This window comes from Bombina bombina, chromosome 9 (genome assembly GCF_027579735.1).
Source record: "Bombina bombina isolate aBomBom1 chromosome 9, aBomBom1.pri, whole genome shotgun sequence".
Lineage (NCBI taxonomy): Eukaryota > Metazoa > Chordata > Amphibia > Anura > Bombinatoridae > Bombina > Bombina bombina.
This window is the reverse complement of record NC_069507.1, coordinates 116,302,643-116,315,956: the sequence shown is the minus strand read 5'-3', so window position 1 is coordinate 116,315,956 and position 13,314 is coordinate 116,302,643. Positions and strand designations below refer to the sequence as shown.

The following is a 13,314-nucleotide window of genomic DNA, read 5'->3' as shown; positions in this document are numbered from 1 at the left end:
TACTCCTTGTCTATGTGTGGCAAAATGTTTAGCCACAGGGGTTTTGGGTTCTTTTGCCTCTATAGATAGGAGATGTTCACGTATGTGCTCTTTTACGCTCTAATAGTTCTACCAGTATACTGTTTGCCACATAGTTTACAGGTTATTAGGTATACTGTAAAGTCAGACTGACAAGTAAAATGTTGAAAGATATTAAACTCATGTTTAGTGGTAAATGATTCAAAAATATCTCCTACTTTCACATATTGACAGCTTTTACAAGGTCTCACCCCACATTTAAAAGTACCTTTCTTAGGGGTTAACCAAGTTTCTGTGCTCACTGACTTTCCTCTATATGACTCTGAAAAAAGTGTAAGCAATTATTGTAACGACATTGTAGATACATCCAGCACCAAGTATCACAGTCCCAATTAGCAAAGCCACAGATATAACAAAAGCTGAGCTGTACTGTAGAAAACTTTTAACATCCGTTTCACACCAATATTACCATAAAGTTGTATCTTGATAACTTACAGTGGTGTTAATCCCACACCGGTATAATTACAAATACATTAATATGTTATGACCGGTCCTACTCACCGCAGGAAGGGTGGATGTCAGTTCAGACCTGTGTCTCTCACGTCCCACCGCAAGCAAGGTGGATGTGTATTACGGCTTGTGTCCGTCGTCTCCCACAAACGATTAGCACACCGGCTAGTTAGCTCATTGATTATGCACTGCACAGGCAGCAGCTTGCATTAGAAAAAATGTACATCAGGTTGCAAAGTCTTCAATGCAGCGTTTCCCATACGCTGATAAATATCAAAGTCATTCAAAAAGAGAGGTTAGAAGAAATGAAGGCTGCACTAAAATTGGATATTCCGTATAGCACAGTCAGCTCAACTTTATACTAATTTTGATATCATCTTTATCAGCTATCTCATAGATGTTGTCAGCTACTTGTTAACTCATAATTATTTTGTTTTCAAAGGTAAAATGTACTTACAGCAGAGAGGCACGGCAATGGGGGCAAAATTTGCCCCCTCATATGCCAATATTTACCTAGGATATTTTGAATTGTTCAAAATATTCGGGGACCTTAATGATTATAAAAAGAACATCAGATTCTACACTAGGTTCATCGATGATGTACTAATAATTTGGAATGGCAGTATAGAACAGATGGAAAAATTTGTTACATCATTAAACAACAATAGTATGAACCTGAAATTTACCTGGAGCTGGGCAAGAGATAGTATAAACTTCTTGGACCTTAAAGTAAAAGCAGATATGACTAACAAGATTGTGAGCATGGAAACCTTTAGAAAGGAACTGGCAGGAAATACTATTTTAAGAGCAGAATCCAGTCACCCTAAACATCTAAAAAGTGCCATACCTAAAGGACAATTTATGAGGCTACGCTGCAACTGTAGTAGTGTAGAGGATTGTAATAGACATGCAGACCAACTGAGAAGACGTCTCATTGATAGAGGTTATAATAGGAAACAATTATAGCATACACAAAATTATGGAAGACAGATGGATCGAGATACACTTTTGAAAGATAAAAGCAAGAATGACAATTCTGAAAACAAAATAGTGTTTTCAACTCAATATAGTAACCAATATCATAAGGTATGTAGTATAGTGAAAAGGTATCTTCCAATCTTAGAGAAAGAAACTTCATTAGCTAACATCTCTGATAATGGATTAAAATTTGTTTCTAGAAGAGCAAAAACTATAGCTCAATATGTCAATAGGAATTTCTCAGAGTCATATAGAGCACAGAAACTTGGTTAACCCCTAAGAAAGGTACTTTTAAATGTGGGGTGAGACCTTGTAAAAGCTGTCAATATGTGAAAGTAGGAGATATTTTTGAATCATTTTCCACTAAACATGAGTTTAATATCTTTCAACATTTTACTTGTCAGTCTGACTTTACAGTATACCTAATAACCTGTAAACTATGTGGCAAACAGTATACTGGTAGAACTATTAGAGCCGTAAAAGAGCGCATACGTGAACATCTCCTATCTATAGAGGCAAAAGAACCCAAAACCCCTGTGGCTAAACACTTTGCCACACATAGACAAGGAGTAAGTTATGATAGAGCTATGCAGGATCAAATATTAACATTGTTTCAGTTTCAAGTAATTGACAGGGTACCCAAGAGAATTTCAGGAGGTGACAGATTAGCAAAACTTAATAGGAAGGAAGCCTTCTGGATTCATAAATTGGAGACCGGTTTCCCAAAAGGAATGAATAAAATTTGGGACCTACAATTATATACCGGCGACTGACTGAGGGGAAGGCTTCTTTCCTTTATATAACAACATAGGAATTAAATCTAAAAACTAAAAACAAATAATATTTGTAAAAGTTTATTAAATTGTAATTGAGCATGTGTGATATTTCTCAGAAGTAACTGTAATTGGCAAGAGTAGTTAAAATCTTCTGTGAGGAATTGGTACAAACTAGATTTTAGCTAGCTCCCACCTTTTGTCTTTTTTGATACATTACAGATACAGTTAAAACTATATTAATTGCCATATTATGACATGAAATTGGGAATAAGATAAGTTTCTATGAGACAAGCTATTCTAAATAAATGGAGATCTGGATGTTGTAAAATTTATTGAAAGGCTAAAAAATTAAAGAACCCAATAACTGAAACCCAGCAATAGCCAACCCATATTGTTTCCTTATTATATTCACCAAAAAATGGATTAACGGAGAATAATTTAGTATAATGGTAGAATGTGTTGTATTATTCCATCAAAGCCGCTTTCATTTTTCAAATTTCAAATTTCATTTTACATTTTTCAATTTTAAATTAACAAAAATCTCTCCATTTGTTATATCTAACTTTAATTCGCTATATTTGAAACTTCTGTTTTTTCTCTAAAGAATCCTTATTCCCCTTTTGAAAATAGTGTGTAGAGTTTTAATAAGTATAATAACTGTTGTATCACTATGAATGAAAATTTTGTAATATTTATTGAGCTGACTGTGCTACACCCTTGTTCAATAAAATCGATTGTTGAAGAGGTGAATAGGCTAACTGTTTTGGCCATTAAGGGTTAACACGTTCATTCTGAATAAATAGCATGTATGGGAAACAGCTGCTATCCCTGATGAAGTGCTCTGTGTGAGCAGGAAACGCGTCGGAGAGCAGCCTTTTTCTCCCTGTGTGTGTGGGTAACTACCATGGATTGTGCTTGTATATATTTTAAGAGATGAAATAAAGTTTTGTTTTTTACGGAATATCCCATTTTAGTGCAGCCTGCATTTCTTCTAACCTCTCTTTTTGAATGACTTTGATATTTATCAGCGTATGGGAAACGCTGCATTGAAGACTTTGCAACCTGATGTACATTTTTTCTAATGCAAGCTGCTGCCTGTGCAGTGCATAATCAATGAGCTAACTAGCCGGTGTGCTAAGCATTTGTGGGAGACGACGGACACAAGCCGTAATACACATCCACCTTGCTTGTGGTGGGACGTGAGAGACACAGGTCTGAACTGACATCCACCCTTCCTGCGGTGAGTAGGACCGGTCATAACATATTAATGTATTTGTAATTATACCGGTGTGGGATTAACACCACTGTAAGTTATCAAGATACAACTTTATGGTAATATTGGTGTGAAACGGATGTTAAAAGTTTTCTACAGTACAGCTCAGCTTTTGTTATATCTGTGGCTTTGCTAATTGGGACTGTGATACTTGGTGCTGGATGTATCTACAATGTCGTCACAATAATTGATTACACTTTTTTCATCATATATGCACCATTGAACAAGTAATGCACAGATATTGACTTTTACATACGTGTTCTAAAGCACAGAAAATTTGTAACATTTAAAGCCAATTAAGCCTATGTGAGTGCAAAACGGAGTTCTATGTATGTATGAATGTTGGTTATTATTGATAGAATTCTATCAGCCAATCAGAATTGAAGGGATGCCATCTTGGATGACGTCACTTAAAGGTACCGTCATTTAGTGTTAGTTGTCGTATGGAAGAGGATGCTCCGCGTCGGATAGCTTGAAGATGGACCCGCTCCGCTCCGGATGGATGAAGATAGAAGATGCCGCCTGGATGAAGACTTCTGCCCGTCTGGAGGTCCTCTTCTGTCCGGATCGGATGAAGACTTCTGGCCGTCTGGAGGACCACTTCTGCCTGGTTGGGTGAAGACGTCTCAAGGTAGGGTGATCTTCAAGGGGTTAGTGTTAGGTTTTATTAAGGGGGGATTGGGTGGGTTTTAGAGTAGGGTTGGGTGTTTGGGTGGTGGGTTGTAATGTTGGGGGGGTATTGTAATTTTTTTACAGGTAAAAGAGCTGATTACTTTGGGGCAATGCCCCGCAAAAGGCCCTTTTAAGGGCTATTTGTAATTTAGTATAGGGTAGGGATTTATTTTATTTTCGTGGCTTTTTATTTTATTAGGGGGATTAGATTAGGTGTAATTAGTTTAAAAAAATTGTAATTATTTTATTATTTTCTGTAATTTAGTGTTTGTTTTTTTCGTACTTTAGTTTATTTAATTTAATTGTAATAAATTGTAGTTAATTTAGGTAATTAATTTAATTATAGTGTAGTGTTAGGTGTAATTGTAACTTAGGTTCGGATTTATTTTACAGGTATATTTGTATTTATTTTAACTTGGAAGTTATTAAATAGTTAATAACTATTTAAAAACTATTGTAGCTAGTTAAAATAAATACAAAGTTGCCTGTAAAATAAAAATAAACCCTAAGCTAGCTACAATGTAACTATTAGTTATATTGTAGCTAGCTTAGGGTTTATTTTATAGGTAAGTATTTAGTTTTAAATAGGAATAATTTATTTAATTGTAGTAATTTTATTTCGATTTATTTACATTATATTTAAGTTAGGGGGTTGTTAGGGTTAGGGTTAGACTTAGATTTTGGGGTTAATAAATTTAATATAGTTGCGGCGACATTGGGGGCGGCAGATTAGGGGTTAATAAATGTAGGTAGGTGTCAGCAATGTTAGGGACGGCAGATTAGGGGTTAATAAAATTTAACTAATGTTTGTGAGGTGGGAGTGCGGCAGTTTAGGGGTTAATATATTTATTGAAGTGGCGGCGATGTCCAGTCAGCAGATTAGGGGTTAAAAAATTAATTTCAGTGTTTGCGATGTGGGGGGGGGGGGCTCAGTTTAGGGGTTAATAGGTAGTTTATGGGTGTTAGTGTACTTTTTAGCACTTTAGTTAAGCGTTTTATGTTACGGCGTTAGCCCATAAAACTCTTAACTACTGACTTTTAAATGTGGTAGGAGTCTTGACAGGAGAGGGTGTACTGCTCACTTTTTCCAAGTCTCGTAATACCGGCGTTAGGCAAATCCCATTAAAAAGATAGGATACGCAATTGACGTAAGTGGATTTGCGGTATGCTCGAGTCGCGGAAAAAAAGTGAGCGGTACACCTGTACCTGCCAGACTCGTAATACCAGCGGGCGTTAAAAAGCAGCGTTGGGACCTCTCAACGCTGTTTTTTAAGGCTAACGCAAGACTCGGAATCTAGGCGATTGTTTTGTTGATGTTAACTATGAGAAGTCAGCAGGGTGCATTTCCCGTTCTAGTTCCAGAGAATTAGAAAATGCGTAAGAGTTAAATTACATTAAAAGGAGAAAAATACATTTTAAAAATATATATTGCTAAGTTGTTTAAGTTTGCATAACTAAACTTTTTTTTAAAAAAATCTTAAGGTGTGGAGTGATGGAAAGTGGTAAGTTTATACAAATGAATGGACATCTTAGTCATACACTGTTAGGAATGGCCATCTTACTCATATACTGTGATGAATTGTCATCTTACTCATACACTGTGATGAATGGCCATCCTACTCTTACACTGTGATGAATGGACATCTTACTCATACACTGTGATGAATGGAGCTCTTAATCATACACTGTGATGAATGGACCTCTTACTCATACACTGTGATAAATGGACATCTTACTCATACACTGTGATGAATGTGCATTTTATTCATACATTGCGATGAAAAGACCTCTTACTCATATACTGTAATGAATATACATCTTACTCATGCACTTGATGAATGGACATCTAACTCATACACTGTGATGAATCGACATCTTACTCATACACTGTGATGAATGGAGCTCTTACTCATACACTGTGATCAATGGGAATTTTACTCATACACTGTGATGAATGGAAATCTTACTTATACACTATAATGAATAGACTTCTTACTCATACACTGTGATGAATGGACATCTTACTCATACACTGTTATGAATGTGCATTTTATTAATACATTGCGATGAAAAGACCTCTTACTCATATACTGTAATGAATATACATCTTACTCATGCACTTGATGAATGGACATCTAACTCATACACTGTGATGAATCGACATCTTACTCATACACTGTGATGAATGGAGCTCTTACTCATACACTGTGATCAATGGGAATTTTACTCATACACTGTGATGAATGGAAATCTTACTTATACACTATAAATAGACTTCTTACTCATACACTGTGATGAATGGACATCTTACTCATACACTGTGATGAATGGACATCTTACTTATCCACTGTGATGAATGGACATCTTACTCATACACTGTGATGAATGGACATCTTACTCATACACTGTGCTGAATGGGCATCTTACTCATACACTGTGATGAATGGACATCTTACTCATACACTGTGATGAATGGACATCTTACTCATACACTGTGATGAATGGACATCTTACTCATACACTGTGATGAATGAACCTCTTAATCATACACTGTGATAAATAGACCTCTTACTCATACACTGTTATGAATGTGCATTCTATTCATACATTGTGATGAATAGACCTCTTACTAATATACTGTGATAAATGTACATCTTAATCATACACTGTGATGAATGGACATCTTACTCATACACTGTGATGAATGGATATCTTACTCATATGAATGGTTATCTTACTCATACACTGTGATGAATGGGTATCTTACTCATACACTGTGATGAATGGACATCTTACTCATACACTGTAATGAATAGACCTCTTACTCATACACTGTGATGAATGGACATCTTACACATACACTGTGATAAATGGCGACTTACTCATACACTGTGATGAATGGACTCTTACTCATACACTGTGATGAATAAACCTCTTACTCATACACTGTGATGAATGGACTCTTACTCATACACTGTGTTGAATAGACATCTAACTCATACACTGTGATGAATGGACCTCTTACTCATACACTGTGATGAATGGATATCCTACTCATACACTGTGATGAATGGACCTCTTACTCATACACTGTGATGAATGGATATCCTACTCATACACTTTGATGAATAGACCTCTTACTCATACACTGTGTTGAATGGACCCTTTACTCGTACACTGTGATAAATAGAACTCTTACTCATACACTGTGATGAATGTACATCTTACTCATATACTGTGATGAAAAGACATCTTACTCATACACTGTGATGAATGGACATCTTACTCATACACTGTGATGAATGGACATCTAACTCATACACTGTGATGAATGAGCATCTTACTCATACACTGTGATGAATGGACATCTTACTCATACACTGTAATGAATAGACCTTTTACTCATACACTGGGATGAATGGACATCTTACTCATACACTGTGATAAATTGTGACTTACTTATATACTGTGATGAATGGGCATTGTACTCATACACTGTGGTGAATGGACTTTTTACTCATACACTCCAATAAATGGACATCTTACTCATACACTGTGTTGAATAGACATCTAACGCATACACTGTGATGAATGGACCTCTTACTCATACACTGTGATGAATGGATATCCTACTCATACACTGTGATGCATGGACCTCTTACTCAGACACTTTGATGAATGGATATCCTACTCATACACTTTGATGAATAGACATATTACTCATACACTGTGATTAATGGACCTCTTACTCGTACACTGTGATGAATAGAACTTACTCAGACTGTTATGAATGTGCATCTTACTCATACACTGTGATGCATGGACCTCTTACTCAGACACTTTGATGAATGAATATCCTACTCATACACTTTGATGAATAGACATATTACTCATACACTGTGATTAATGGACCTCTTACTCGTCCACTGTGATGAATAGAACTTACTCACACTGTTATGAATGTGCATCTTACTCATACACTGTGATGAATAATAGACCACTTACTCATATACTCATGGACATCTAACTCATACACTGTGATGAATGGACATATTACTCATACACTGTGATGAATGGAGCTCTTACTCATACACTGTGATGAATGGAAATCTTACTCATATACTGTGATGAATGGGCATCTTACTCATACACTGTGATGAATGGAAATCTTACGTATATACTGTAATGAATAGACCTCTTACTCATACACTGTGATGAATGGACATCTTACTCATACACTTTGATGAATGGAATCATATACTGTGATGAATGGACCTCTTACTCATACACTGTGATGAATAGACATCTTACTCATACACTCTGATGAATAGACATCTTACTCATACACTCTGATGAATGTTGTATCTTATTCATACACTGTGATGAATGCCCATCTTACTTATACACTGTGATGAATGGACATCTTACTTATATACTGTGATGAATGGACCTCTTACTCGTACACTGTGATGAACAGACCTCTTACTCATACACCGCCTGTTTTATTAAAGACTCACACCAAGCTGGGAGGTCCTTACACCAATATTGTTTTATATGTAAACAGTGAACCAATTTGCTTACAGCAAGGTAAAAGCTAACTCCTGTGAGACCATAAAAAAGGATCACTGGTCAGGTTAATAAGAATGGGATGGGCTGCAAGGAGATTGGTTCCGGTTAGTGGGAATGAGTTGAAAAGAGCATAAAAGAAGTAAGCAGTAAAAAGAAGTTAATGTTTGTTTCTTCCTCCCTGTCCAAGCTACAGCAGTAATGGTCATAGATTCATATAGTGCTAGATTTCAAGTGGAGCGCTATTTAACATTCTCACTCGAGCGCTAACTGCGCTAGAAGTAAGATTTTTGCGTTCGCATTATGAGTTAAAAGTAAACTAAATCTCGCACTAACCCATCGTGTGTCAAAAGCCAAACTTATAATGTCACTTGCGCAATAACTTCCTCCCCCATTAAAGTCAATGGAGCAAAAAGCGTGGAAAAAACCCATCCTATTCACAAATAAACCCGATCACAAGTGCGTTAACCCCATGAAAATATGAATATTTCACATTCCAATGTTCTTTACATAGAAGAATATGTTCTATTTATTCATAAATACATATTTCTATATATATATATATGATGGTATTTTGGTACAATATATATATCTAGAGCTATATACATATACAGTATATATACTGTATATATATATATATATATATAAAATTATATATACACACATATAAAAGTTTAGATATATACAGATAGATATAGGAATATCTATTTTTAAATACATAGAACACTTATCAGACTTATCGGTCTGATTAAAGGTTTAGGCAGTGTGCAGGACACAGACATCCTAGTCACCATGGATGTCGTGAGCCTGTACACTGTCATCTCTTATGTGCATGGTATTGAGATGTTGACACAGATGTTGATTAATAACTCACACTATGTGGGACCCCCGGTTGAATTCCTTTTACATTTGGTGGAATTCTGCTTGGAGAGAATTTTTTTTAGATTTGAACATGAATATTTTTACAGACCATGGGTACGGCGATGGGGTCTAATATGGCCCCATCATATGTCAATATTTACATGGCTATGTGTGAGCAGTTGAATATCTTCTCCAGGCAGAATCCCATCAAATTATATAGTCGCTACATCGACAATGTGTTTTTTATTTGGAGTGACACTGTAGAAAATGTACGCATATGGTTTGAGGGTTTAAATTCCCTAGAGTCTACTATAAGGTTTAAGATGGAAAGTGATACTAACAAAATACAGTTTTTGGACTTAGAGATCTACAAGGTACAGATAGATAATGATTATCTGTTACAAAGTATGTTATTTCAGAAAGCAACTGATAGGAATTCTATCTTACACTACAGTAGCTTCCATCCTAGATTTCAGCGAGATGGGGGTCAGTTTTTCGCAGCTCCTGCGGGTCGTGCGTAATAACACGGACGACAACCACAAGAAGAGGCAATTGACTGAGATGTCATTAAAGGGGATATCCACCTGAGTTGATCACAGAACAGCGTAGAAAGGCAGAACAATGGACACAAGAGGATCTAACCACGAGAAAATATACAAGTGCTGATGATAAATGCCTGAATTTCATTAATACCTATACTCCAGGTACTAAAGTGCTGGCATCCACCATGAAGAAAAATTGGAATATAATGTCTGAGGATACAAGCTTCCCATTCTATAGAGCCCCACCACCGAGGCTAGTCTATAAGAGGGCGAATAACTTACAGGATCTTTTGGTCAACAATGATCCCATACACTGTTACAACAAATGGACATGGCTGCCTAAGGGCAAACAAGGCTGTTTCCCCTGTGCAAGCTAGGTAACCTGTAACAGCTTACTGACAGGGAACTTTTTTCATCATCCTCATACAAATAAACGATTTACCATCAGACACAGGCTTACATGCATATCTGAGTTTGATATATATCATCACCTGTCCTTGTTCTTTTTATTATGTTGGAAAGACTGTGACATCGTTCCGTGAACGACTTGCTAATCACAAATCAGCAATACGGCAGGCATTGGATAAAGGTCGTTCTCACCAGCCTGTCACTAAAAAGGCCCTTGTTTTTTATTGTTTCACATAAAGGCCGATTTGTTTCAAATTCCCTGTTTGGTGTGCCTGCTTTGGGGACCTCTGAGCGCCGGAGCTAGGCGTGTTTTTTTTTTGGGACTTTGCATGTGTATACTAGCAGTGCACTAGGGTGCTAACCGGATGGTGTGTGCCATTTCCTTTGCATTATATATATACATACAGTATATACAGTATATATATATATATATACGTATATATATATATATATATATATACACATGTGCAAATTGATGCCTCTGTTTCTGCACGAGCCTTCAGGCTCTCCGGAAACAGCAGTTATGAAGCAGCGGTCTTAAGACCACTGCTCCATAACTGGTCCGCTGCCTCTGAGGATGCAGTCTGCAATCCGCTGATCCTATACGATCGTGCTGATTGGCACCCCATGCTAGCATCCGACTGATGAACTGCTTGCGCAATGTTAAAGGTCGACAGCATATGCTGTCGGCATTCAGCGATGTCTGTCGGACATGATACGCTACAGTGTATCATGTCGGACAGACATTGATAAATTGGCCCCTATGTATGTCTAGGTTAAAGCTTTTTTTTCTAACACCTGAAATCTCATATGTTTGAGCCCTTATAACTTTTTTATGTTCAATATCTTTTTTTTATAATTTTAGTGTTAATGAAACAGTTAACCAGAGCTCTGAGGCCACACTAACCCAACCCACGTTAACTTCAATTTGCGCTCAAGCAATCACGTTTACTTTCAACTTGCAATACGAACTGAAAACCCGATGCGCGCAAACGGCTGCAATAAACCCCTTATAGCTCATGCATAACTGTAACACGCCACTCAGAAAATTGGTCCATAGTCAGCAATAAATCAAATGGAGCTTAAAGACAACAGAGGTTTGGGTTCTTGGTATAACTTGCTATAACTTTATACCCATATAGGCATAATCTATCACAATTACTGATCAGGTGGGCTTTATACTTTCAGTAGTAGGTTGTAACCAAGTGCATTCCCACAAAGGTTTAGTAGTGTATAGAATGACATCACTGATGCTTGGGGTATGTTCAAGGTGTCGATTAAGCCGCTTGCACCAAATGTTCAGTGATCCATGTGCACAATGTGTTTCAATAGAAGCATTTTTTTTGTTTTGCAATATGCATCAGTTTACAAAATAGTTCTATTTTAGCAGGTTTTTCCAATCCAATAAATGAGAAATACAAAGTGATTCACAACGGTTTTAAAATGGGTTTGAAATATGAGGCTAATACGTCATTTAACCTGTATTTTGCATGATATATATATATATATTATTTTTTATTTTTTTTACAACTTTACACTGTGCAAACCATCAATACAGGCCTAGATTACACATGGAGCAAAAAAATATTAGTGTTAGTTTCCGTTAAGGCTCAAGAGCAAACAGTAGAGTTTCTATTTTGGCTCTCAATAGTTAATTTTTATTGCTTGAGTGATAGTCTTGGCAGCACTAAATCCCTCACATAATAGACTCTTATGGGGTTGCACAGTAAAATTCATATCAGATATCAATTGAGCACCTAACCGATGTGCTATACTATAAATATTAATGGTTTACTTCACGTCTCAAAAAACTCTACATTTTACAGCGATATTTTTGATTGAGCTTGAGCGCAATACTTAACTCACAGAGCACTAACAGAGCACTAACAGATATGAAGCACTGAATTCACAAGTTCAAAAATCCTCCTAATATGTAATACTAATCAAATATACTTTAACCCATATTACCGTATGAAGACACAAGTCTGCCACAAATTGATTATTTTTTTTAGCTTGGAATGCATAAGAAGCTAAATTTAAAAGATCACTAACTACAGTAAAATTGAATAACTGGCAAATACACAATAAAAAAAGATAAATCAATATCACTTACTTTGAATTTGAAATGAGCAGTAGAATTTTTTGGGGCAGATTTCAAAGTTGATCCATTTTTCCCTCCCCATGTCATGTGACAGCCATCAACCAATCACAACATGCATATACGTGTACACTGTGTGCTTTTGCACATGCTCAGTACAAGCTGGAGCCTATGTAAGTGTGCATATTAAAATAATGTACACGTTTTGATAATAAAAGTATATTGAAAAGTTTTTTCAAATTGGATCCTTTAGCTGAATCATGAAACTTTAATATAGACTTTAGTGGCCCTTTAAAGACAACTGTTTAAATGACTGCAATTCTATTTTGGAATTGGATGACAATGCCCTTTCAAGTATGGGACTAATAAAGATATCAATTTCAGAGAGTCACATAGTGTAATAAATGTTAACAATGTGGACTCATCCTGGTGCACATGCGGCAAGATTATATATCCACATATACAAAATAAATGAAAAATGATTCTTGTCAATAAAATAAATTCAATGTGTTTGTATTGTGTAATACATTTTCTGTAAAAAGTTTATGGATCCTTTTAAAGATTATTACATAAAAAAGTTGCAGGCTTAACATAACTCTGAAGGCTAAGATT

General features: G+C 36.2%; 1 protein-coding gene across 1 annotated transcript in view; it reads left to right on the top strand.

Moving 5' to 3' along the window:
• Positions 1 to 3,286: 3,286 nt before the first annotated feature.
• The window catches only part of LOC128640028 (uncharacterized), a 172,375-nt gene continuing 162,347 nt past the window's right edge, over positions 3,287 to 13,314 (top strand). The window contains exon 1 of the mRNA XM_053692330.1: positions 3,287 to 3,522. The gene's annotated coding sequence lies outside the window, so the exon portion shown is untranslated. The remainder of the gene's footprint in view (positions 3,523 to 13,314) is intronic.